The sequence below is a fragment of the Schistocerca nitens genome, chromosome 1 (assembly GCF_023898315.1).
Source record: "Schistocerca nitens isolate TAMUIC-IGC-003100 chromosome 1, iqSchNite1.1, whole genome shotgun sequence".
In the NCBI taxonomy this organism is placed as follows: Eukaryota; Metazoa; Arthropoda; class Insecta; order Orthoptera; family Acrididae; genus Schistocerca; species Schistocerca nitens.
The window spans coordinates 22,104,807-22,130,809 of NC_064614.1; positions in this window are offsets into that span (position 1 = coordinate 22,104,807).

A 26,003-nucleotide genomic window follows, 5' to 3' on the forward strand; every position below is an offset into this window, starting at 1 on the left:
GTTGAGTCCCATAGTGCTCAGAGCCATTTGAACCCTTTTCTTGCGACACATCTCTGTAATTGCCAAAGTTAAGTATTGTAATTTTCTTATCTAATAAAATTAATTAATATTGTTTGTTTGTCTATCGAATCGAGTATGCAGTGTTCCTAGACACTACAGTTTACACACACCGGACTGAGAAATCCGTCACAGAATAGTGAACAGCAAGTCAGCCTTCTTGTCCCCTTTTAGATCCACGGCCGATTACTAACACGGGCAATGTAGCTTGGCAGCATACAATGCTGAAGGAGGTCTACCAGTATCAAACAAAGACCTAAATCTGAAAACGTAAATATTGACACATTACGCCTGGATCACAGAATTTTATGGGTGTTGATCATGAGCTGTGAGAAAACTGGGAAATAATGTTTGAGATATATTGTTACAGAAGGTTGCTGAATATCAATTGGACTGGTTAGATAAAATTAATAGGAATATGTCAACTTCTTACTAGAGAACTTATATTTGCCCAAATCGCAATAAATTATATATATAGACAATTAGTTTCTGCAATTTAAATTGACGTCTTCAGATCATCTATATGGACCAGTCATTGTGCCACACATCGTACTGCACCGTCATCTAGTCATAAACATATTTGTTAGGAATATGTGCAAGAAGACGCACCAAATACACTGATTAGCAGAAACATAGAAACCAGCTACCAAATAGCCGTTACAATTCTGGAGGCCTGCTGATCTCAGTTGACGCCCCAGGATAAAACTACTTAATATACTTACAACATCAGTAACATGTAAGTCAATAGTAGCTGTTTGAGATAGATTTCAGGGCGACAAACCAAAAAGACCAGATTTACAATACACTTTTTTTTTGTTTCTCGGGACGAGCAAAGCCTCTTTAAAGTAACATCCATAAAAGTACCTCTCGAGACCCTTTAGGCGCACGCAAAATTTCAACCAGGCAAATGTGACTTCTCTACAATTACAAATATAGCATTACCACAACAATTTGAGAACCACTCATTAGATAGTAAACCTCAGACAAGCAAGGGGCCCATATTTATAAGAAATTTACAATTTGGCGCTAGTAATTTAGAAACCGAAGGTTAAACCTTAAAAAAAAATTACAGGTTCAGCATTTCACAAAACTGGATGAGCTCTTTGACATTAGCAACTTTCCAAACAGGAAGGTGAAAAATTTCAAAAATTTTACAAATTCAGCATCTGACAACATTTTAAAATTTACAGGTCCAGGATTAGGGTAAAAGATATGGAGCACACTTTGGGCAGTAACAAATTTGGAACCGATAGTTAACAACAATTTTAATATTTACAGCTATCCACAACTAAGGACTGACAGACCTTCAAGTCAATCAAGCGTTAAGGCACCAGTAACAAGACAAGGCTTGGCAGATGGAGGCAAGGCAGGGTTGGGCTGGGATGGCTTAGGGTAGCGGACAGTTTTATTTAAACGTAACTCCGAATGGAATAAAGATTAAGAACTTCACTTATAGAGAGGTGCCGTTGGAAGCGAGGAGTCTGCGCCTCCTCAGTCGCTAACACAAGTCCGGAGACGAAGCACCACGCCCCAGCCGGCCGGGGTGGCCGAGCGATTCTAGGCGCTACAGTCTGGAACCGCGCGACCACTGCGGTCGTAGGTTCGAATCCTGCCTCGGGCGTGGATGTGTGTGACGTCCTTGTTGTTGTTGTTGTGGTCTTCAGTTCTGAGACTGGTTTGATGCAGCTCTCCATGCTACTCTATCCTGTGCAAGCTTCTTCATCTCCCAGTACCTACTGCAACCTACATCCTTCTGAATCTGCTTAGTGTATTTATCTCTTGGTCTCCCTCTACGATTTTTACCCTCCACGCTGCCCTCCAATGCTAAATTTGTGATCCCTTGATGCCTCAAAACATGTCCTACCAACCGATCCCTTCTTCTAGTCAAGTTGTGCCACAAACTCCTCTTCTCCCCAATCCTATCCAGTGCCTCCTCATTAGTTATGTGATCAACCGATATAATCATCAGCATTCTTCTGTAACACCATATTTCGCCCGCATCTCGTGGTCGTGCGGTAGCGTTCTCGCTTCCCACGCCCGGGTTCCCGGGTTCGATTCCCGGCGGGGTCAGGGATTTTCTCTGCCTCGTGATGGCTGTGTTTGTGTGCTGTCCTTAGGTTAGTTAGGTTTAAGTAGTTCTAAGTTCTAGAGGACTTATGACCACATCAGTTGAGTCCCATAGTGCTCAGAGCCATTTGAACCATTTAACACCACATTTCGAAAGCTTCTATTCTCATCTTGTCCAAACTGGTTATCGTCCATGTCTCACTTCCATACATGGCTACACTCCATACAAATACTTTCAGAAACGACTTCCTGACACTTCAATCTATACTAGATGTTAACAAATTTCTCTTCTTCAGAAACGATATCCTTGCCATTGCCAGTCTACATTTTATATCCTCTCTACTTCGACCATCATCAGTTATTTTACTCCCTAAATAGCAAAACTCCTTTACTACCTTAAGTGTCTCATTTCCTAATCTAATCCCCTCAGCATCACCCGATTTAATTTGACTACATTCCATTATCCTCGTTTTTCTTTTGTTGATGTTCGTCTTATATCCTCCTTTCAAGACACTGTCCATTCCGTTCAACTGCTCTTCCAAGTCCTTTGCTGTCTCTGACAGAATTACAATGTCATCGGCGAACCTCAAAGTTTTTACATCTTCTCCATGAATTTTAATACCTACTCCGAATTTTACTTTTGTTTCCTTTACTGCTTGCTCAATATACAGATTGAATAACATCGGGGAGAGGCTACAACCCTGTCTCACTCCTTTCCCAACCACTGCTTCCCTTTCATGCCCCTCGACTCTTATAACTGCCATCTGGTTTCTGTACAAATTGTAAATAGCCTTTCGCTCCTTGTATTTTACCCCTGCCACCTTCAGAATTTGAAAGAGAGTATTGCAGTTAACATTGTCAAAAGCTTTCTCTAAGTCTACAAATGCTAGAAACGTAGGTTTGCCTTTTCTTAATCTTTCTTCTAAGATAAGTCGTAAGGTTAGTATTGCCTCACGTGTTCCAACATTTCTACGGAATCCAAACTGATCTTCCCCGAGATCCGCTTCTACCAGTTTTTCCATTCGTCTTTATAGAATTCGTGTTAGTATTTTACAGCTGTGACTTATTAAACTGATAGTTCGGTAATTTTCACATCTGTCAACACCTGCTTTCTTTGGGATTGGAATTATTATATTCTTCTTCAAGTCTGTGGGTATTTCGTCTGTCCTCAGGTTAGGTTTAAGTAGTTCTATGTTCTAGGGGACTGATGACCTCAGACGTTAAGTCCTGTAGTGCTCAGAGACATTTTGAACCACGCCCTACACACGCTCACAGTCGACGTGGACTATTCACACCCGGTGAGCTGGAGGGTAGTGGATAACACGCCGGGGCCAACGGAATCCAACACCACGAACAGCTCGGGAAGCAGAGAGCAGACAAACAGACTGCAAGACTTAGCATCAAAATAAGCAGATTGTCAAGGCCCGACACAAGAATACAAAATGCAAACTCTTCCCCAGACACCAACTAACATGACAGCATACTCAATAAAAGGTGATTAACCGGTTAATGGTCCAACAGTAATGACCAAAGATAACAATTTTATTTAACAGCTAACTTAACAAGACCGCCAAGAAACAAATTCGCTTAAGGAAACTAGAAAGTGGTTGAGCGCTAATACCTAAGCAGCAGATCACAGTAGCAATAAAAAACACAACAGTAAACAATAAATCCCTTCTTGTAAGAGAAGTGCTGGAGCTCCCGAAGACCTCTCCAACGTGAGTACAAAAAAAGAGTTGACATTCATAGCACCGCTGGCGCTTGCTTATCACGATCATGCCCGATGTTACAATTCATGCACAAGTCGGGCACCGATACTAGTCGGGCTCGATATTAGAACTCAGTGGTCACAAATATATGCAATGCCCTAGAACATGTCACAAACAAATTAATTTCACACCCTAGCAATAATTACAGTGATCACCGAAATGCTGAACAAACTGCAATAAAAAGGAAAGAGCAGTTTCAATACACTCAGATATATTATCCCTAAGGGAAATTTACTCAGAGAGGGGGACGCATTTAGTAGCTTGAGTATGGAGTGACGGAGAACAGCGGGCAAACCAGCCAAACGGGAGCAAGTCCAGCACCGGACCATATGTGCCGAAGTTCATAAACAGAAGCATCTAACCCGAAAATAAGGTAGGAGACGAGGTTAACAGAGAAAATCAACGTGATCGCGACGCTCACATCAGCAGACGTCACTCCCAAATCCAAACAGTCAATGAAGCGCAACTGCATAGAGCCCAACACTCCACACTAACACGGCTATGTACAAGTACAGCCCACTTGGAAGAGCGACCGCCGATCAGGTCCCACAATGACACGCTCACCTTTCGTAGTACGTTTCTCTCTCTCACTGCCCCGCCGTCCGTCACCAACCTGCCTCCAAGCTCCCCTAAACAAATAGCCAACTACCAGAGGACCGAAACACCACCTCGTGGCGAGGAAAGGGATTGCGCCAGTAAGTGAAGATATAACAGCACGGTAATCGATCCGACAATGCTCATCCGTGTTTTCTTCGAATTTCTGAGCAAAGTTCCTTTTGGACATGCATGTACACTATGTGATCGAAAGTATCCGGACATCTGGCTGAAAATGACTTACAAGTTCGTGGCGCCCTTGCAAGATCCCCTCGCTTCTGAACTGATACTGTTATTTCTCAGCTTAACCGCGAGTCCTTAGAGGGTGGTATATGTGACGTACAGTATGACTGGTCAGCATTTCCACCCGGAATTTGCGAGTGTATGTCGGACCTTCCTTGATCCACCTTGGTGGGTCGTGTCGTCGGATTTCCTCCTACCTGTGCGCGGTGCATCTCTCGTAGATATCGTCCGGTGCAAATTCTTCATTGGCGCATTGGATGTCTCTGTCGGTGGAAGCTAATTATCTGAAATTGCTGTCGATCAACTTTGAGGTATCTATTTACTCGAAATTAACATTCAGAATGCCGTAATATCATTTTTATTCCCATTAGATCAATAACGAAACACTCATGTGACAAACTACTCGTAGCCGAGAGCATGGCTACCATCGAATGACAGGAAGCGCTCTCAACGCCGACTGCCGACTTTGGCGCGCAGTCCGTATCCCTTACTAGTTTCGTCACAGTTCGTGGATTTCCGATCAAGTTCGTACTTACTAAGATATGCATTTGTTAATGAATGGGTGTGAATTTTAACGATGCAAAATTATGATAAATAGTTTTAAACATCCAGAGGCTCCTCCTAGTATTCATGTTGTCATAAATGACTTTAATTATTAAATATAAATAAACAGAATCGGTGACTTAGGCGCCAAGATGGCGGTACTTCCCGTCGTGTACATTTCCCAGGCTGACGCTTGTTGCTACGGTGCAGCGCCGAGCCCCACCCCACTACGCGCGACATGTGGTCGCTTCGTCACCTAGCCAGCCAGCTTGGGAAATGCTCTCCGACTCATGGCCGGCTACGGACTACAGCACTTCCTAACTATCGTGAATGCATCAATGAGAGACAATAATTTATTGAAACTGGTAAAAATGTCTTCCTCACGCAAGAGGCACCTTACACCCTCCATCGGTAATCCTGGAATTTAATATGGTGTTGGCCCACCCTTAGTCTAGAAGACAGTTTCCAAACTCGCAGGCATACGTTCATTCACGTGCTGGAAGGATTCTTGGGGAACGGCAGCCCATTCTTCACGGAGTGCTGCGCTGGGTAGAGGTATCGATGTCGGTCGGTGAGGCCTGGCACGAAGTCGGCGCTTGGAAACATCTCAAAGGCGTTCTATACGATGCAGGTCAGGACTCTGTGCAGGCGAGACCATTACAGGGATGTTATTTTCCTGTAACCACTCCGCCACAGGCCGTGCATTGTGAACAGGTGCTCGATCGTGTTGAAAGATGCAGCCGCCATCCCTGAATTGCTCTTGAACAGTGGGAGGCAAGAGGTTGCATAAAACATCAATGTAAGCCTGTGCTGAGACAGTGCCACGCAAAACTACAAGGAGTGCAAGCCTCCTCCATGAAAAACACGACCACAGCATAACACCACCGTCTTCGAACTTTACTGTTCGCACTACACACGCTGGCAGATGTTCACCGCGCATTCGTCATACCCACACCCTGCCATCGGATCGCCACATTGTGTACCGTGATTCGTCACTCCACACAACGTTTTTTAACAGTTCAACCGTCCAATGGTTACGTTCCTTACACCAAGCGAGGCGTCGTTTGGCATTTATCTGCGTGATGTGAGGCTTATGAGCAGCCGCTCGACCATGAAATCCGTATTCTCACCACCCGCCTAACTGTCATAGTACTTACATTTGATCCTGATGCTGTTTGGAATTCCTGTATGACGGTCTGGATAGATGTCTGTCTATTACACATTACGACCCTCTTCAACTGCCGGTGGTCTCTGTCAGTCAACAGACGAAGTCGGCCTGTACGCTTATGTGCTGTCTCTTCACGTTTCCACTTCGCTATTACGCCAGAAACAATGGACCTAGCGATGTGTAGGAGTGTGGAAATCCCGCGTACAGACATATGACACAAGTGCCACCCAATCACCTGACCACGTTGGAAGTCCTTGAGTTCCGCGGAGCGCCCCATTCTGCTCTCTCACGATGTCTAACGACTACTGAGGTCGCTGACACGGAGTACCTGGCAGTAAATGTCAGCACAATGCACCTAATATGAAAATCGTATGTTTCTGTGGGTGTCCGGATACTTTTGATCAAACAGTGTATGTCTGAAGGAACGCATGCCTGACGAAATAGGGATGTTTGGCGCTTGCCTTTAAGTCTTGCCCGGATAAGGTAACCGCTAGCGATAAGCAGGAAATCCGGGTATGATTCCCACTCGGGCACAATTTTTCCGTTTCCATTACACAGCTGGTTGTAGTCCAAAATCGTAACTGTGTATGCATTTCATATACAACAACCGATGTGTACACGTCCAGCACGTGTAACAGCGGCGAGGCGTCGTGGCATGTGACCTGTGAGGCCTTGCTGGTTCGCTGGAGGGAGTTAGCACCACATCTGCACGAACATGTCACCTAACCACCCTAAATTCCGGGAAGTGGAGCTATTAACTCCTTGGCTTGTAACACGGTGCATTACCTTGTTGAAAAACACCACTGCCGTCGGGCAACTAGATCGTCATGAAGGGGTGTACGTGGTCTGCAACCAGTGAACGATACTCATTGGCCGTCACAGTGCCTTGCAAGAGCTCCACTGCACCCATGGATGCCCACGTTAATGTTTCCCAGAGCGAACTAGAGCTGCTAACGGCTTGTCTGCGTCCCACAGTACATGTGTCAGGGACTGTTCACCTGGAAGACGACGGATTCGCGCTCTCCTTTCGCCATGACAATGGAGGTATCGGGAATCATCAGCCGATGAACCGCCCTGCCAGTGCCGATGTTCACGTGTAGTTGCCGATGTCGTGGTGTTAACACTGGCACATGCATTGGCCGTCGGTTGCGGAGGCCCATCGTTACGAGTGTTCAGACACACTTGTACTCTGACTAGCATTTTAGTACCTCCACATTCGCCGCTTTTCCAGTTTTATCAGTCACCCTACGACGTCCAACATTTGTAATGACGGATGGTCGCCCAAAACCACGACATCATGGCGAGAATTCACCTTGCTTTCGCCACGTATTGAAGACACTACAGCGCTACTCGAACACCCGACAAGTCGTGCGGTTTCTGAAATACTCTGCCCTCGGTCAAATTCATACACACTACTGGCCATTAAGTTTGCTACATCACGAAGATGACGTCCTACGGACGCGATATTTACGACAGAAAGAAGATGCTGTGATATGCAAACGATTAGCTTTCCAGCGCATTTACACAAAGTTGGCGCCGGTGGCGACACCTGCAACGAGCTGACTTGAGCAAAGTTTCCAACCGATTTCTCATACACAAACAGCAGTTGACCGGCGTTACCTGGTGAAACGTTGTTGTGATGCTTCGTTTAAGGAGGAGAAATGCGTACCATCACGTTTCCGATTTTGATAAAGGTCCGATTGCAGCCCATCGCGATTGCGGTTTATCGTATCGCAACATGCTGCTCACGTTGGTCGAGATCCAATGACTGTTAGCAGACTATGGAATCGGTGGGTTCAGGAGGGTAATACGGAACGACGTGCTGGATCCCAATGGCCTCGCATCACTAGCAGTCGCGATGACAGGCATCTTATCCGCATGGCTGTAACGAATCGTGCAGCCACGTCTAGATCCCTGAGTCAACAGATGGGGACGTTTGCAAGACAACAACCACCTGCACGAACAGTTCGACGACGTTTGCAGCATCATGGACTATCAGCTCGGAGACCATGGCTGCGGTTACCCATGACGCTGCATCAGAGACAGGAGCGCCTGCGACGGTGTACTAAACGACGAATCTGGGTGCAAGGATGGCAAAACGTCATTTTTTCGAATGAAACCAGCTTCTGTTTACAGCATCATGATGGTCGCATCCGTGTTTGGCGACATCGCGGTGAACGCACATTGGAAGCGTGTGTTCGTCATAGCCACACTGGCGTATCACCCGGCGTGATGGTATGGGGTGGCACTGGTTACACGTCTCGGTCACCTCTTGTTCGTATTGACGACACGTCACGTTACGTTTCAGATGTGTTACGACCCCTGGCTCTACCCGTCATTCGATCGCAGCGAAACCCTACATTGCAGCAGGATAATGCACGACGGCATGTTGCAGGTCCTGTACTGGCGTTTCTGGATACAGAAAATGTTCGACTGCTGCCCTGGTCAGCACATTTTCCAGATATCTCACCAACTGAAAACGTCTGGTCAATGGTGGCCGAGTAACTGGCTCGTCACAATACGCCAGTCACTACACTTGATGAACTGTGGTATCGTGTTGAAGCTGCATGGGCAGCTATAGCTGTACACGCCATCGAAGCTCTGTTTGACTCAATGCCCATGCGTATCAAGGCCGTTATTACGACCAGAGGTGGTTGTTCTGGGTAGTGGTTTCTCAGGATCTATGCACCCAAATTGCGTGAAAATGTACTCACATGTCAGTTCTCGTATAATATATTTGTCCAATGAATACCCATTTATCGTCTGCATTTCTTCTTGGTGTAGCAATTTTAATGGCCAGCGGTGTAGATCGCGCGCCTTCCCCGTTCTGCACATTTACGGCACGCTCACTGGCGCTAGGGCACCTTGCGTGTCTCTGACTAGCAGTCATTCCTCGCCAGGTGACACTGTTTTCGCTTGGACCGGTTTATATCTGTAGTAGGTCAGAGGTCACAATGTTCTGGCTGATCAGTGTAATTATCTTGTTATAACTGCTACTCGTAATTTGATTATTTATTATTTTTCGCGAGCAACTTCCCCATCTATGTGTAATAATTTATTTAATATCAGCAACTAACTATTATTATTTGCAGCAGCAATGGCTCACTGCACTTTTGTATTACACTTTATAAATTGTGTAACATCTATAATGTTTTCATATGGAATATATGCATGGTATCAAAGTGCTGAAATTATTGCTTGATTGTGTGAGAGTGTGTGTGTGTGTGTGTGTGTGTGTGTGTGTGTGTGTGTGTCGGAAAATTAAAATTAGTTTCTGTCTGTGATGTCCACATTGCTTCATTTATAACTGGTGCTTTTTTCTGAACTGAAACTAGCGTTGCAGCAACCGTTCTTGTGAACCATCGAATTTCTTTCCCAGTAAATATTAGCTAAGAAATTACAGGGAAGATAAAAGCTTTCCCGTCACAGTAAAGTCCCTGTATAACCAGACTGAATGGAATTAATACGTCTTGTAGATGCTCTTCAGATACTCATTTCTATTTTTAGCATACTGACAACTGGAAACCTGTGCCACACCAGGATTCGAACACGGATTATTTGCTTATCGCGAGCATTTACTTATTTTACCCTCGTCCTGTATAGTCTCACATTACTCTTGCCAATTGTATTTCCATAATCATAACTTTAGATTTATTCTAGGAATTTTCCTTCGGTCCATTGACATTAAAATAAAATACATATACAGATGTAAGAGTAATGTTTGCTGCTACTTTCTGGTTTCCGATCAAACATAAGGGTTAATTAATGAAAAAAAGTATTTCTAACCCACACATATATGTTCAAAAAAATGGCCCAAATGGCTCTGAGCACTAAGGGACTTAACATCAGAGGTCATCAGTCCCCTAGAACTTAGAACTACTTAAACCTAACCAGCCTAAGGACATCACACACATCCATGCCCGAGACAGGATTCGAACCTGCGACCGTAGCGATCGCGCGGTTCCAGACTGTAGCGCCTAGATCCGCTCGGCCACCCCAGACGGCACACATGTATGTGCATGTGTATAAAAATAAGTCAGACACCGACAGACATCTAAAATAATTCCTTGTATTAATTGTTATTTCCTTTCAAATTATTCCTCCACTCCACCAGCGCTCAAATGCAACCAAAGTACTCATACATGGTAAGTTGCGTCTCAGAATCCCTGTGTCTGTATCGGCTGGATATGCATATCGCGCTTTGACTCAAACCGGGACAAATATCAAGTGCTCCTCTATTTCTGTCGAGAAGCTACTACGCCAATCCTCGAATAAGGTTAAATCTGGACATGAAGTTCTGAGCGGAAGTGACAAAAATTTTTGGATGATGTGCTGTGCTTGCATCCTAACTTTTTCGATGTCAGTCCATATTTGATGAAATAATCTACGCAGTGATATGCGATCTGAAGTTTTCCCGGCGTATTTCCAATTTGAACAGTTCTCCGGAATCCGACCAGATAGCGTCATAATTTCTCCACAATATTTCGGCAGACGTACACGCTGCCATCATCAGGTGCTTCCACCTCAAGATGGTAGCGTCTACGTCTGCCGATATATTGTGGAGAAATTACGACGCTACCAGGTCGGATACCCGAGAACTGTTCAAATCTACGCAGTCTTTTATCGATGGCTTGTTGTTTTTGCGCTTACAGAACACGTAATGCCCCAACAACCATACGTAAGAGTTTTTTGAATCAGGATATAATTTTCAATCCGGTAACCTCATATCTTCCATCAAGACAGCATTTTTGACAGTTCTGTTACTAGATGATAGGCTCTTCCTCGTCTGGTTCTAGACCGGATACTGTTTCTTGCGAATAAAAGTACGTCCGACTGAATCCACGACCTGTCATTCCTTACAGTCAAGGGTGTCATTTAAGCGACTGTTAATACGTTTATAATAGTAGTAATATATGTAACATTTTGATAGCTCCAGAAATAGTCTAACATCATTCTTACTGCATACGGAGGGACGCGTAGTTCCTGAGTTCCGTAGATTTTGTATATTAAAATCGGAATGCTAAAAATTTTTCGGCCCTTGTTTCGGAGCTTACTCATACAATATTTTTTTTTTGCCCGTTTGAGCACTTTAATGATAACAGAAACCAATATTTGTCGCTGATTTTGTGCTTGCAGTAATTAGCCTCATTTGATGGACTGCGAATTTGAAAGCACATTTTTAAAATTAATGAACATGTAATTAAATGACAGACGAGCTTTAATTGTTGATATACATACAGAGCTCGCTCTTTGACATTCCAGCCACACACACACACACACACACACACACACACACACACACACACATATGCACGCACGGACGCACACGCGCACACATAAACCCACCTACCGAAGTACACAAACACACACACACACACACTCACACACACACACACATACACATACAAACACACACAGAGAGAGAGAGAGGGGGGGGGGGGTTGTGTTTATCGTCACAGCAGAGGACCTATGATCATCCGTCTGTATATCCTGTCATCTTCTTATCTGTTATCAGTCTTTTCCAGTTTTTAGTATGAATGTCTAAGTTACAAGTCCTTGGCCAGCATTTCGGTAACCAACAAGCTGGCAGCAAATCAATATGATGCGCATTTCTGTATACAGGCTGCTCTGTAAAAGTTAGCGAGGAAATGAATAAAGTAACACGACATGTAAATTGGTCGAAACGAATGGAAGTGGGGGAGCGTGTTGCCAGACGTCTCCCAGTCTTGCAAAGATAGCTGGATGCTACACGGAATGAGATCAACGCGACTGTAGCGCTAAATGGGGTTTTCTGCTCAAGACGAGGCAGTAGAGGCAACAGGAAAAGACAGTGCCTAATAATCAGGGAGCAGTTACGGTGCACTGTGGTGGTATTATTTATTACAACAAGGTCCGGAGACAAAATTTGGATGATTCACAAGCGGAGGAATTATCAGAACGCCGGAGGAAGGGCGGGGTTTGTCGAGTGTAGCCTAGGAGTTTAATATTGCTTACAGCAGTTCCTCTCGTGCGTGGGAAGATATCCGAACCACAGGCACTGATGTTCGACCACGGCCCACCACAACGGCAGCGAGAAGTATCACCGAAGTCCTTCACTGAAATTAATACATTTACAAAACTCTAAAAAGTAAAAGATCTTGTGACATTGATGGAATTTCAGAGAGAATTGTGAAAAGGTATTCCAGCTTAACAAGTAATGTCCTTAGTGATATATGCAGTGCATCACTGGCACAGGGAATTTTATTTATTTATTTATTTATTTATTTATTGTTCCGTGCGACCACATTTAGGAGAAGCCTCCATGGTCATGGAACGAGTCAATACATGAAATTATAACACGATTGTAGAAACAGAATGAAATGAAATATAAGAAACATATTCAGGCGACAAGTCGTTAGTTTAAATAAAGAAAATCAAGAATGTAACACTGGAATTTGCTTAATTTTTTTAGCTCTTCCAGGAGCTCCTTGACAGAATAGAAGGAGTGAGCCATGAGGAAACTCTTCAGTTTAGACTTAAAAGTGTTTGGGCTACTGCTAAGGTTTTTGAGTTCTTGTGGTAGCTTATTGAAAATGGATGCAGCAGAATACTGCACTCCTTTCTGCACAAGAGTCAAGGAAGTGCATTCCACATGCAGATTTGATTTCTGCCTAGTATTAACTGAGTGAAAGCTGCTTACTCTTGGGAATAAGCTAATATTGCTAACAACATACGACATTAAAGAAAATACATACTGTGAGGGCAATGTCAAAATTCCCAGACTATTGAATAGGGGTCGACAAGAGGTTTTCGAACTTACACCATACATAGCTCGAACAGCCCGTTTTTGAGCCAAAAATACCCTTTTTGAATCAGAAGAGTTACCCCAAAAAATAATACCATATGACATAAGCGTATGAAAATATGCGAAGTACACTACTTTTCGTGTTGAAATGTCACTTATTTCAGATACTGTTCTAATGGTAAATAAAGCGGCATTTAGTTTCTGAACAGGATCCTGAACATGGGCTTTCCACAACAGCTTACTATCTATCCGTACGCCTAGGAACTTGAACTGTTCCGTCTCGCTTATAACATGCCCATTCTGTCTGATTAAAATGTCAGTTCTTGTTGAATTGTGAGTTAGAAACTGTAAAAACTGAGTCTTACTGTGATTTAGCATCAAATTATTTTCCACAAGCCACGAACTTATATCATGAACTACATTATTTGATAATGTTTCAATACTACACACAAGATCCTTCACTACCAAGGTGGTGTCATCAGCAAACAGAAATATTTTTGAATCACCTGTAATACTAGAAGGCATATCATTTATATAAATAAGAAACAGCAGTGGCCCCAGCACCGACCCTTGGGGAACGCCCCATTTAACAGTGCCCCATTGGGACTGAACATCATTACCACTCTCAATATTGCGGAGGATTACCTTCTGCTTTCTGTTCTTAAAGTAGGAGGCGAACCAATTGTAAGATACTCCCCTTACTCCATAATGTTCCAACTTCTGCAGTAATATTTTGTGGTCACCACAGTCAAAAGCCTTCGTTAAATCAAAGAAAACACCTAACGTTCGCAACCTTTTATTTAATCCGTCCAAAACCTCACAGAGAAAAGAGACTATAGCATTTTCAGTTGTTAAGGCATTTCTAAAACCAAACTGTACATTTGACAGCAAATTATGTGAATTTAAATGCTGCAGTAACCTTGTATATACAACCTTCTCGATAACTTTAGCAAACACCGATGGCATAGAAATAGGTCTATAATTGTCAACATTATCCCTGTCTCCCTTTTTATAAAGTGGCTTCACTACCGAGTACTTTAATCGGTCAGGAAAACGACCACTCCTGAAGGAAAAGTTACAGATATGGGTAAGTACTGAGCTAACATACGTGGAACAATACTTCAGTATTCTGCTAGGTACCCCGTCATATCCATGCGAGTTCTTGGTCTTTAGTGATTTAATTATTAACTCAATCTCCCTCTTGTCAGTATCATGGAGGAGCATTTCAGGTAACAGTCTCGGAACACTTTTTTCTGAGAGCGCTATATGATTCCCTGTTGGGACTAGGTTTCTATTTAGTTCACCTGCTATATTCGGAAAGTGATTATTAAGTACTGTACATATATGCGACTTATCAGTAACACGGACATTCCCACTACGCACTGATTCTATATTCTCGACCTGTCTCTGCAGACCAGCCACTTCCTTTACGACCGACCATATGGTTTTAATTTTATCCTGTGACTTAGCTATTCTATCTGCATACCACATACTTTTTGCCTTCCTAATAACTTTTTTAAGCACCTTACAATACTGTTTGTAATGGGCTGCTGCATTTAGATTTACCACATAGGTTAGAATATGCAAATAATAAACCGCTTCAGAAGAACTTAACTAAATTAGAACTAAACTAAACTCCGTCCGAACAGGCTTTGCAAGGCACAAAAGTTACCGACCGGCAACCGTGTCCTCCTCAGCCCACAGGCATCACTGGATACGGATACGGAGAGACATGTGGTCAGCACACCGCTCTCCCGGCCGTATGTCAGTTTACAAAACTGGAGCCGCTACTTGTCAATCAAGTAGCTCCTCAGCTCGCCTCGCAAAGGCTGAGGGCACCCAGCTCACCAACAGTTCTCGGCAGACCGGATGGTCACCCAACCAAGACTTCACAAGAAAGGTGACATCTATCTCCGAAATATTCGGTAAAGCAATGCACTCAAGAGCTGTCGCACACTTAAGTGGAAACAATTAGTTAATATATCACAGCTGCATTCCAAGAGAAGATTCTCGACTGAGAATGCTATTTTTTACACTCACTCCTCAATTAGTACAAGCCTTTAATAATAACATACCGGCAGCTGGTAATATTTGTGATCTCTCCAAGGCCTTCGATTGTCTGGATCACGATACTCTCTTAGAAAAACTCAGTTTCAAGGAACTGATGGCCTTACACACAGCTAGTTTGAATCTTACTTGAAGAACAGAATGAAAAAGTTGCGCTGAATAATTCGGACAATGTCGGGAAGGTTGAAAATTTTAATAACGTGGTAAAAGTCATTAGTCGCACAGGAAAAATTTTGGGTTCACCCCTATTCCTTATATACGTGAATGATCTTCACCTTACACTCAACAAGCAAAATTGCTACTTTTCTCAGACGATAGAAGTGTTAACAATAAACCCCGTGAGAGAGAAAGGAACAGAATAGCTAGTAAATGATATTTTCCAGGGAATTGCTAAGTGGTTCTCTGAAAATGCGCTCTCCCTAAGTTTTGAAAAACACACTACATTCAGTTCTGTACGACAGATAGAGTAGTACCAACAAGTGATGTAGCATGTGTGCTGGATTCTGTAAGTAGCGCAGAATTTTCCAAATCATACGATGTACATGTGGACGAAACCTTGAACTTGTCACGAAGCAAGCTGGGATACTTTTTACTTCCCCTCTTGTTTTGTCATCTGCCTCATTAAAATTCATTTTTTTTATGTTTTAACTAATAACCATTAACATACGCGAGTGTTATCTAAGTATACACAAAAGAGAAAGGTTGGCCCTCAGTTTTAAGGAATATAACACCAGATGTAATTTTGTACCTAGCTTTATGTATGTAATTGATTTTCTAATTTATTTCCCTATTACTTCTTAATACTATTGTTATAGTGTGAAATCAGTAATTCTTTGACGTATAAACACATATAGATTCTATACTAATTATAAACATTTGGAGGAACAACTAATAGCATTCTTAAAGGATTTATTAGGTTCTATTCGAAAACATGTTAGCAAGGCCAGCCCTTAATTAATTCCAATGTTATTTCCAGTTTCGTCAAAAGTAATGTTTACGTAACGTATTTGCTAATTTCGTGATTTAAACAAATAATTCGGCTTAACCCTTGTAGTAGAAGAAACTTTTAAAAAGACCAATTTTTCAATATATTCAATTAATTTAATGAGTTAAGTTGTAATTGAAATTTTTGTAAATTAAACATAGAACAATGTGAAATTTCAGTACCTATTATTGTGAGGATGTATAAGGGCCCAGTTTTTGGTCCCGAGACAGTCAGTCCACAGCCGAGTTTCAGACGAGAAACCTGTGTTGGTTAGAACAACAATGCCTCAACTTTTTTTACTCAAATAGGCCATGTTTTAAGACAATGACAGTGTTTCCTCCATACGTACCTTTCTATTCCTGAAGAACTGTGGACTTAGTGGTTAGGTTCTTACTGCTTGTAGAAGTTCAGTAGTAAACTATTGTAGCAGTATGTGGAGATTCACCTGAAAACCATTAATGAGGCTTATCGAAAGTTAAACAATAGTGTACTGGTCATATTAAATGTGTTTATGGGGGTTGCGAAAAATGAAAGTCAACAACTGTGAAACGCAAATGTGTACGTGTCGGCTACATCATTTACTGTATACAGTACTGCTCTTCCACCTCCTACTTTTTCAGCCAGTACATCGACACCGAAGACAACAAATGTAGAAATAAAATTAGGCCAACCATCACAAACTGGAGGAAGTATTTTACTGAGCTTCTCAATTAAATTCAGCTACTTTTGCTCTTCGTATAATTGCTAACCTTGGAAACGAATGTATACATCTCTTGCCATAATCTGGATATTTCCAGTCAATAATGCCTTACGGAACAATATTCCGCTGTAGCTCATCGCTTTTAAATAAAATACTGATTGCACAAAGCGACGGAACTTCTTCAAGAAGCTAGGCATTTTAACCACGCGGTCACATTAGATATTTTCGCCGGCCGAAGTGGCCGTGCGGTTAAAGGCGCTGCAGTCTGGAACCGCAGGACCGCTACGGTCGCAGGTTCGAATCCTGCCTCGGGCATGGATGTTTGTGATGTCCTTAGGTTAGTTAGGTTTAACTAGTTCTAAGTTCTAGGGGACTAATGACCTCAGAAGTTGAGTCCCATAGTGCTCAGAGCCATTTTTTAGATATTTTCACTAATGAAGTTTCTCGTAAATGAGCTATCACAATATGAGAAAAAGAGTGTCGTACGTAGCTATAACACTAGAATGAGAAATGACGTTCCCATTATTAAAGATGCCAGTGGCTCAGGGGAAATGTTCAAACGTGTGTGAATTGCCAAGGAACCAAACTGCTGAGGTCAAATGGTTCAAATGGCTCTGAGCACTGTGCGACTTAACTTCTGAGGTCATCAGTCACCTAGAACTTAGAACTACTTAAACCTAACTAACCTGAGGACATCACACACATCCATGCCCGAGGCAGGATTCGAACCTGCGACCGTAGCGGTCGTTCGGTTCCAGACTGTAGCGCCTAGAACAGCACGGCCACTCAGGCCGGCTGCTGAGATCATCGCTCCGTAGACTTACACACTACTTAAACTATATTAAGCTAAGAACAACACACACACACACCAATGCCCGATGGAGCACTCTAACCTCCGGCGGGAGGGGCCACACAGTACGTGACATGGCGCCCTAAACACCCCGGCCACTCCGCGAGGCTCAGTGGCTCAGAGAGGAGTTCAATAAGCAACAATAAAAATGTTTGATCATTTACCCAATAACATAAAATTTTTGGCAGGTAGCGAAGCAAGATTTTATTCTAATTTAAAATCATTTCTCCTCAACGACTTATTCTATTGCACTGAAGAATTTTTGTGCAAGAACTGCAGGCCAGTCCAAAAAATGCAGAAATTAGTTTTTAAATGTAGTTGGACGGGTAAGAATAAAACAATATTTTATTATTAGATCTTATAGTTAAATTTTCCCCTAGACATTTGTCTCATCAAGATATGAATTGAAGTTTGTCTTGAGGAGGGAATTTTACTTGTTTAGTTCATGCAGGAATGTTGGTAATAGTGCTGCTGTGGTCTAATTGTCAGCATTTCTGTCTAGTAAGAAAGAAGACCTGTGTTCGAGTCACAGGTGTAACACATATTTTAATTCATTTCTTAAGTTTCCATCACTGTCTTGTTTATTAATGTGAACACCTATCATGTATACATATCCTGTAAACTATCTCGTTCCACATCATTTCGATAAAAAGAATCGCTTAAATGAGCTGTAGAGCATATACCTAACTACCTAAGTGTAGTTTTGATAACATTCGTGTACAATAAATATATGTGCGTGGTGAAGTCCTACTGGGTTATTATTTTTGCGGATGGTAATGGGAGATTCTAATGCTGTCACAAGAAAATGCCGCGAATAAAATGCCGTAGGAGAATATGAACTGGATAAATGAAACTAAGGAGGAGAATGTTTAACTGGCTTTTATCAGGAAAACAAAATGTTCCTTGCTGATTCGCCTGAAACAGAAAGAGTGGTGGCAGCAATGGTATCAGGTACCTGTCAATAGGCAGATACCTAATGATGATGATGATGACGATGGTATAGTATCGTATTACATTGCATTTCAGAGCTATCAGCTTATGGCAAACACTGCATGATGTCAAAATATATCATTGTTCCTAATGATGATGATTATGATGATGGTATAGTATCGTATTACATTGCATTTCAGAGCTATCAGCTTATGGCAAACAATGCATGATGTCAAAATATATCATTGATGATAATTTAATGCAAGTAAGAGTAGCCGGCCGAAGTGGCCGTGCGGTTAAAGGCGCTGCAGTCTGGAACCGCAGGACCGCTACGGTCGCAGGTTCGAATCCTGCCTCGGGCATGGATGTTTGTGATGTCCTTAGGTTAGTTAGGTTTAACTAGTTCTAAGTTCTAGGGGACTAATGACCTCAGCAGTTGAGTCCCATAGTGCTCAGAGCCATTTGCAAGTAAGAGTGCCATGTTAACGAAAAACGTTTGAATTTGTTTGCGCACATAAAAAAGTAAGTATTTCATTAGGGTTTATGTAATTTAAGTCAAATACATATACAAACAGACTGAGGTCACCACTAGCAGCACCACGCAAGCAGATAGTGTATTACTCGAGCAAACGAAGTTGACACCCGACGCAGTGGTTGATGAGAGCGACTGTAAATGGGAAATACCTTTACGGTCGCTCCCATCAACCACTGCGCCGAGTGTCAACGTTGTTTGTCCGTGTAGTACGTGTTCATTTTAAGAGCTGCTAAGCAAAAGCGACACTCATTTAGGTTTACCTTCGGGCTTTTTTTTTTAGTGTAATCGTAAATTTCTTGCACGTTTTTATGCTTATAAGGCATGATGTTCGATTTCAGTATCTATGTAGCGTATACATACGCATTCTGAGTCGCCACTGTAGTTTGTTTTCACTTTAACAGCCGGTGCCTATTGTGGAACTGTCAGGCACCTGACTTCTGTACTAGCAGCACCAGGCCATTAGATAACTTATGTGTCCATGTTACCAGGTCTTAAACGGAAGCGATTTACTCATTTAGACTTTTTTGTGTTGCATTTGTAGTTTAATAGTAATTTCTGACCTTTTGTGTAGCATAGTTCTCCACCGCTGTTATAAGGATGGTTATTGTGAATGCTGGTTTTGGATGCGAGCTCAGTTGGTAACCCTTCGTTCACAACTCTTGATGGTGCTGGCTGGCTTCATTCACCCAGCTTGACGCTGTTGCCAGTGGACATCATTGTGGATCACCAGACACTGGGATCCAGGGGACAGCCATCGACCCGGCTAGTGCAAGCACTGACGTGGACCACTCACTCGTGATGAAGTGGGACGTCATTACAGCGTGTGGCAGACAGACGAAGAATTTCTGGGGGCCTATTGAAAGGGATTAGATTAGGAAATGAGACACTTAAAGTAGTAAAGGAGTTTTGCTATTTAGGGAGTAAAATAACTGATGATGGTCGAAGTAGAGAGGATATAAAATGTAGACTGGCAATGGCAAGGAAATCGTTTCTGAAGAAGAGAAATTTGTTAACATCGAGTATAGATTTAAGTGTCAGGAAGTTGTTTCTGAAAGTATTTGTATGGAGTGTAGCCATGTATGGAAGTGAAACATGGACGATAACCAGTTTGGACAAGAAGAGAATAGAAGCTTTCGAAATGTGGTGCGACAGAAGAATGCTGAAGATAAGGTGGGTAGATCACGTAACTAATGAGGAGGTATTGAATAGGATTGGGGAGAAGAGAAGTTTGTGGCACAACTTGACTAGAAGAAGGGATCGGTTGGTAGGACATGTTTTGAGGCATCAAGGGACAGAAATTTAACATTGGAGGGCAGCGTGGAGGGTAAAAATCGTAGAGGGAGACCAAGAGATGAATAGACTAAGCAGATTCAGAAGGATGTAGGTTGCAGTAGGTACTGGGAGATGAAGAAGCTTGCACAGGATAGAGTAGCATGGAGAGCTGCATCAAACGAGTCTCAGGACTGAAGACCACAACAACAACAACATATTGAAAGACGTGCCCACTTTGTCAGACAAGTAGTTTTTAGGCGCCACCTGTGGCTGGTAAGGATAAAGAGCCAGATGCAGTCGCTTATCCCGTTACATAGGAAGCCTCTCGACCTGCAAGGTCCAGGCGCTCGCAGAGGTTGGGATTCTGGTTATTGGGAGCCACTTGCCAGATGGTTGCCACGGCGTTGGAGGAGGGGTGGCTGGCACTGGGTGGAAAAAATTCAATGTGCACTCAGTGTGCGTGCTGGTGGGAGTCATCCAACTTGTGGATGGTTCGTTCCATATGAAATGAAGTGCATAGTGTTTAACCAACCACACCTTTGGCTCATGACGATACTAACGATGTGTGTCACCGTTGATGCGCGCTGATTCTCTCTAGTTGCGGCGTCTGTATGAAATGATAAAGACAGACACTCTTGCTAGCAAGATGAAGACAAAGCTGAGCATTTGTAGCGTTGTTGACAGGAGCAGCTGTGGACGCTTGGTTCCAATGGTCCAAATGGCTGTGAGCAGTATGGGGCTTAACATCTGAGGTTATCAGTCCCCTAGAACTTAGAACTACTTAAACCTACCTAACCTAAGGACATCACACACATCCATGCCCGAGGCAGCATTCGAACCTGCGACCGTAGCGGTCACGCGTTTCCAGACTGAAGCACCTAGAACGGCTTGGTCATACTGGCAGGCTGTGGACCCTTGGTACAGAGCCGATTGGAGCGTCTGAATCATTGGCTCGGACAGTTCTGCTACTGTGTAGGTTGCAGGTTCCTCTACTTGTTTCGTGTGGTCGTGGGGTATCGACTTTCACATAGCAGATCAGGAATCCATTACACACAGGAGGTGGATAGATAGGCAGCACATGTTGCGTGTAGTGGGCTGGACAGCTTTTTCGTACTAGAAGGTTTCTAAAGTGTAAAATCAGACTTCCCGTCTCAAATGCTGTAGATTCTACATGAAGTGACAGTAGATCTAAAAAATATTTATATCATACGTTGTTGTAAAGTGTCGTAGCTGTACTGGAAAAGAGGTAGTGCTTCAAGTACTCAAAGAAGGAAACGAAGCAGAAATCATAATGTGCACTGAAAGCTGGCAAAACTGGAACGTAAGTTAAGCTGAAGTTCATACCAAGGGCCTGATGGTGTTCGGAAGCAATAGAATAAATTCAGTTGGTGGTAGTGTGTTCGTTTTGCGGTAAGAAATCATCTTGAAGTGAAGTTTAAGTAGATAGCTAGGTTGACTTAGTACGGGCAGAGGGTATACTGGAAAACCGAAATAAAGTAATAATAAATTCCTTTTACTGACTCTCCGACTCAGAAGGGTTCAAACAAGAGTTACTGTGATAAGAGATTCGAAATACATTTCAACCAGCATGCACTGAACCTCAACAGCAGCGAGATGGAATGGAGAAATCTCAGAGGATGGTTTTAATATCTTATTTTGGTGACTTGCCTTTTAAGACCAACAGGGTACTCAAGAAATATCAAATAAAGGGTTTCTTCCGCCACCTAGTGAAAGCGCAAACAATGTCACGTTCTGCTGAAGATAGCCTAAGTTGAAGGAGGTCAGGAGTATACGCTGTAGCATACGGACCATGTTCACCCAGAAATGTGGCAAGTAGGAAGTAAATTGCCACAGGCCCAGCACAGACGAGCGCGGATGTTATTCCTGACACAGCTGTCGCAACCTTGGAGAGTTGAGCTGGCCTGGCGAGATCTGAGAGCAGTTGACACAGTAGTGCCTGAGCAGGAGAAGGCGAAAGCCTTGCCACGACGGCATCCTTGGAAGTGTTTAATATCAAAAATGGTTCAAATGGCTCTGAGCACTATGGGACTCAACTGCTGAGGTCATTAGTCCCCTAGAACGTAGAACTAGTTAAACCTAACTAACCTAAGGACATCACAAACATCCATGCCCGAGGCAGGATTCGAACCCGCGACCGTAGCGGTCTTGCGGTTCTAGACTGCAGCGCCTTTAACCGCACGGCCACTTCGGCCGGCTTTAATACCTCTGCAGCAAAACAGTCCAAGAAAGTGCATACAAATATCTAGCCAATTCGTACTACGGTCACTTGCGTCGGAATCGCAGCTCAACCACGACAGGAGCCATGGCATTTGAGGCGCCATCCAGAACTACGATCTGTGATCACAGTTCGACTCTGCATTAGGGCAGCACGCCCTGAGAGCTATGGGCACAGAGCCGTGAGCATAATTGGCCTGCCCGGCCCAGGAGGCAGCATGCCCGCCGCGAGGCAATGGCTCAGGGCCATTACGGCACCTGTCTTTGCCTGCTGACCAGTATGAGAGATCGAAGACCTGCGGCCACACATGCGGCCACAGCCAGCTATAGTCGCCGGAACCTGGAGTTTTCACAGGCAGAAGCAATTGGGTAACAAAAAAATATTCAAATGTGTGTGAAATCGTATGGGACGTAACTGCTAAGATCATCAGTCAGTCCCTAAGCTTACAAACTACTTAAACTAAATCATCCTAAGGACAAACACACACACCCATGCCCGAGGGAGGACTCGAACCTCCTCCGGGACCAGCCGCACAGTCCATAACTGCAGCGCCTAATTGGGTAACACACCACAACTACTTGGCATACGCCACACTATCATCATTTCTGGACGACACCACACACACACACACACACACACACACACACACACACACACACACACATACACATACAGGAGGCCACGGAATGTCGCAGCCACACAACCACTGCCTCTAACGAACCATGACAGGAAGCCACGATAAAGTAACTTGGAATTCTGTGCTGTTTGACTGGTCTTGTACGGCGTCCTCGTGCACCACTTTCACTCGACATATCTTGAATGACACTCTGTGCCATTGTGGGAAACCTTACATTCGCCATACGCGATGCACTGTTATACACTCCTGGAAATGGAAAAAAGAACACATTGACACCGGTGTGTCAGACCCACCATACTTGCTCCGGACACTGCGAGAGGGCTGTACAAGCAATGATCACACGCACGGCACAGCGGACACACCAGGAACCGCGGTGTTGGCCGTCGAATGGCGCTAGCTGCGCAGCATTTGTGCACCGCCGCCGTCAGTGTCAGCCAGTTTGCCGTGGCATACGGAGCTCCATCGCAGTCTTCAACACTGGTAGCATGCCGCGACAGCGTGGACGTGAACCGTATGTGCAGTTGACGGACTTTGAGCGAGGGCGTATAGTGGGCATGCGGGAGGCCGGGTGGACGTACCGCCGAATTGCTCAACACGTGGGGCGTGAGGTCTCCACAGTACATCGATGTTGTCGCCAGTGGTCGGCGGAAGGTGCACGTGCCCGTCGACCTGGGACCGGACCGCAGCGACGCACGGATGCACGCCAAGACCGTAGGATCCTACGCAGTGCCGTAGGGGACCGCACCGCCACTTCCCAGCAAATTAGGGACACTGTTGCTCCTGGGGTATCGGCGAGGACCATTCGCAACCGTCTCCATGAAGCTGGGCTACGGTCCCGCACACCGTTAGGCCGTCTTCCGCTCACGCCCCAACATCGTGCAGCCCGCCTCCAGTGGTGTCGCGACAGGCGTGAATGGAGGGACGAATGGAGACGTGTCGTCTTCAGCGATGAGAGTCGCTTCTGCCTTGGTGCCAATGATGGTCGTATGCGTGTTTGGCGCCGTGCAGGTGAGCGCCACAATCGGGACTGCATACGACCGAGGCACACAGGGCCAACACCCGGCATCATGGTGTGGGGAGCTCAAATGGCTCTGAGCACTATGGGACTAAACATCTATGGTCATCAGTCCCCTAGAACTTAGAACTACTTAAACCTAACTAACCTAAGGACAGCACACAACACCCAGCCATCACGAGGCAGAGAAAACCCCTGACCCCGCCGGGAATCGAACCCGGGAACCCGGGCGTGGGAAGCGAGAACGCTACCGCACGACCACGAGATGCGGGCGTTGTGGGGAGCGATCTCCTACACTGGCCGTACACCACTGGTGATCGTCGAGGGGACACTGAATAGTGCACGGTACATCCAAACCGTCATCGAACCCATCGTTCTACCATTCCTAGACCGGCAAGGGAACTTGCTGTTGCAACAGGACAATGCACGTCCGCATGTATCCCGTGCCACCCAACGTGCTCTAGAAGGTGTAAGTCAACTACCCTGGCCAGCAAGATCTCCGGATCTGTCCCCCATTGAGCATGTTTGGGACTGGATGAAGCGTCGTCTCACGCGGTCTGCACGTCCAGCACGAACGCTGGTCCAACTGAGGCGCCAGGTGGAAATGGCATGGCAAGCCGTTCCACAGGACTACATCCAGCATCTCTACGATCGTCTCCATGGGAGAATAGCAGCCTGCATTGCTGCGAAAGGTGGATATACACTGTACTAGTGCCGACATTGTGCATGCTCTGTTGCCTGTGTCTATGTGCCTGTGGTTCTGTCAGTGTGATCATGTGATGTATCTGACCGCAGGAATGTGTCAATAAAGTTTCCCCTTCCTGGGACAATGAATTCACGGTGTTCTTATTTCAATTTCCAGGAGTGTAGATAGATGTAATGAACAAAGACATCACACCACATTAAGTCAGGTAATTTTAGCTCTTCGTATCAGTCTTGAGATTGGTAAGTCAAACACTGGATTAATTGATCGCTTAAAATAACCTTCTTTCAACTGATTACTTGTGTCTTTTCTTTCAAACGTGTCCGAAAGGCCAGACACAATTTTGCTCCAGCAGCCATTATGGATTAAGACACAAACGAATAACAGTAGCTGCGAGAGGGCATTGACTGAAATCAATGGAGAAAGTTTTTGCGTCGAGACGGAACTCCAACGCTTACTGTCTTACCAGGCAGATGCTGTTCAACAACATGAGGTCGAGGCCTTTCCTAGAAATTCTCTGGGAAGTTATTGACCCATTTGACCTAGTGACGCACTGACACTCATCCACATCTACATGGATACTCTGCAAATCACATTGAAGTGCCTGGTAGAGGGTTCATAGAACCACCTTCACAATTCTCTATTATTCCAATCTCGTATAGCGCGCGGAAGGAATGAACACCTATATCCCTCCCTACGAGCTCTGATTTCCGTTATTTCATCGTGGTGATCGTTCCGCCCTATGTAGGTCGGTGCAACAAAATATTTTCGCATTCGGAGGAGAAAGTTGGTGATTGGAATTTCGTGAGACGATTCCGTCGCAACGAAAAACGCCTTTCTTTTAATTA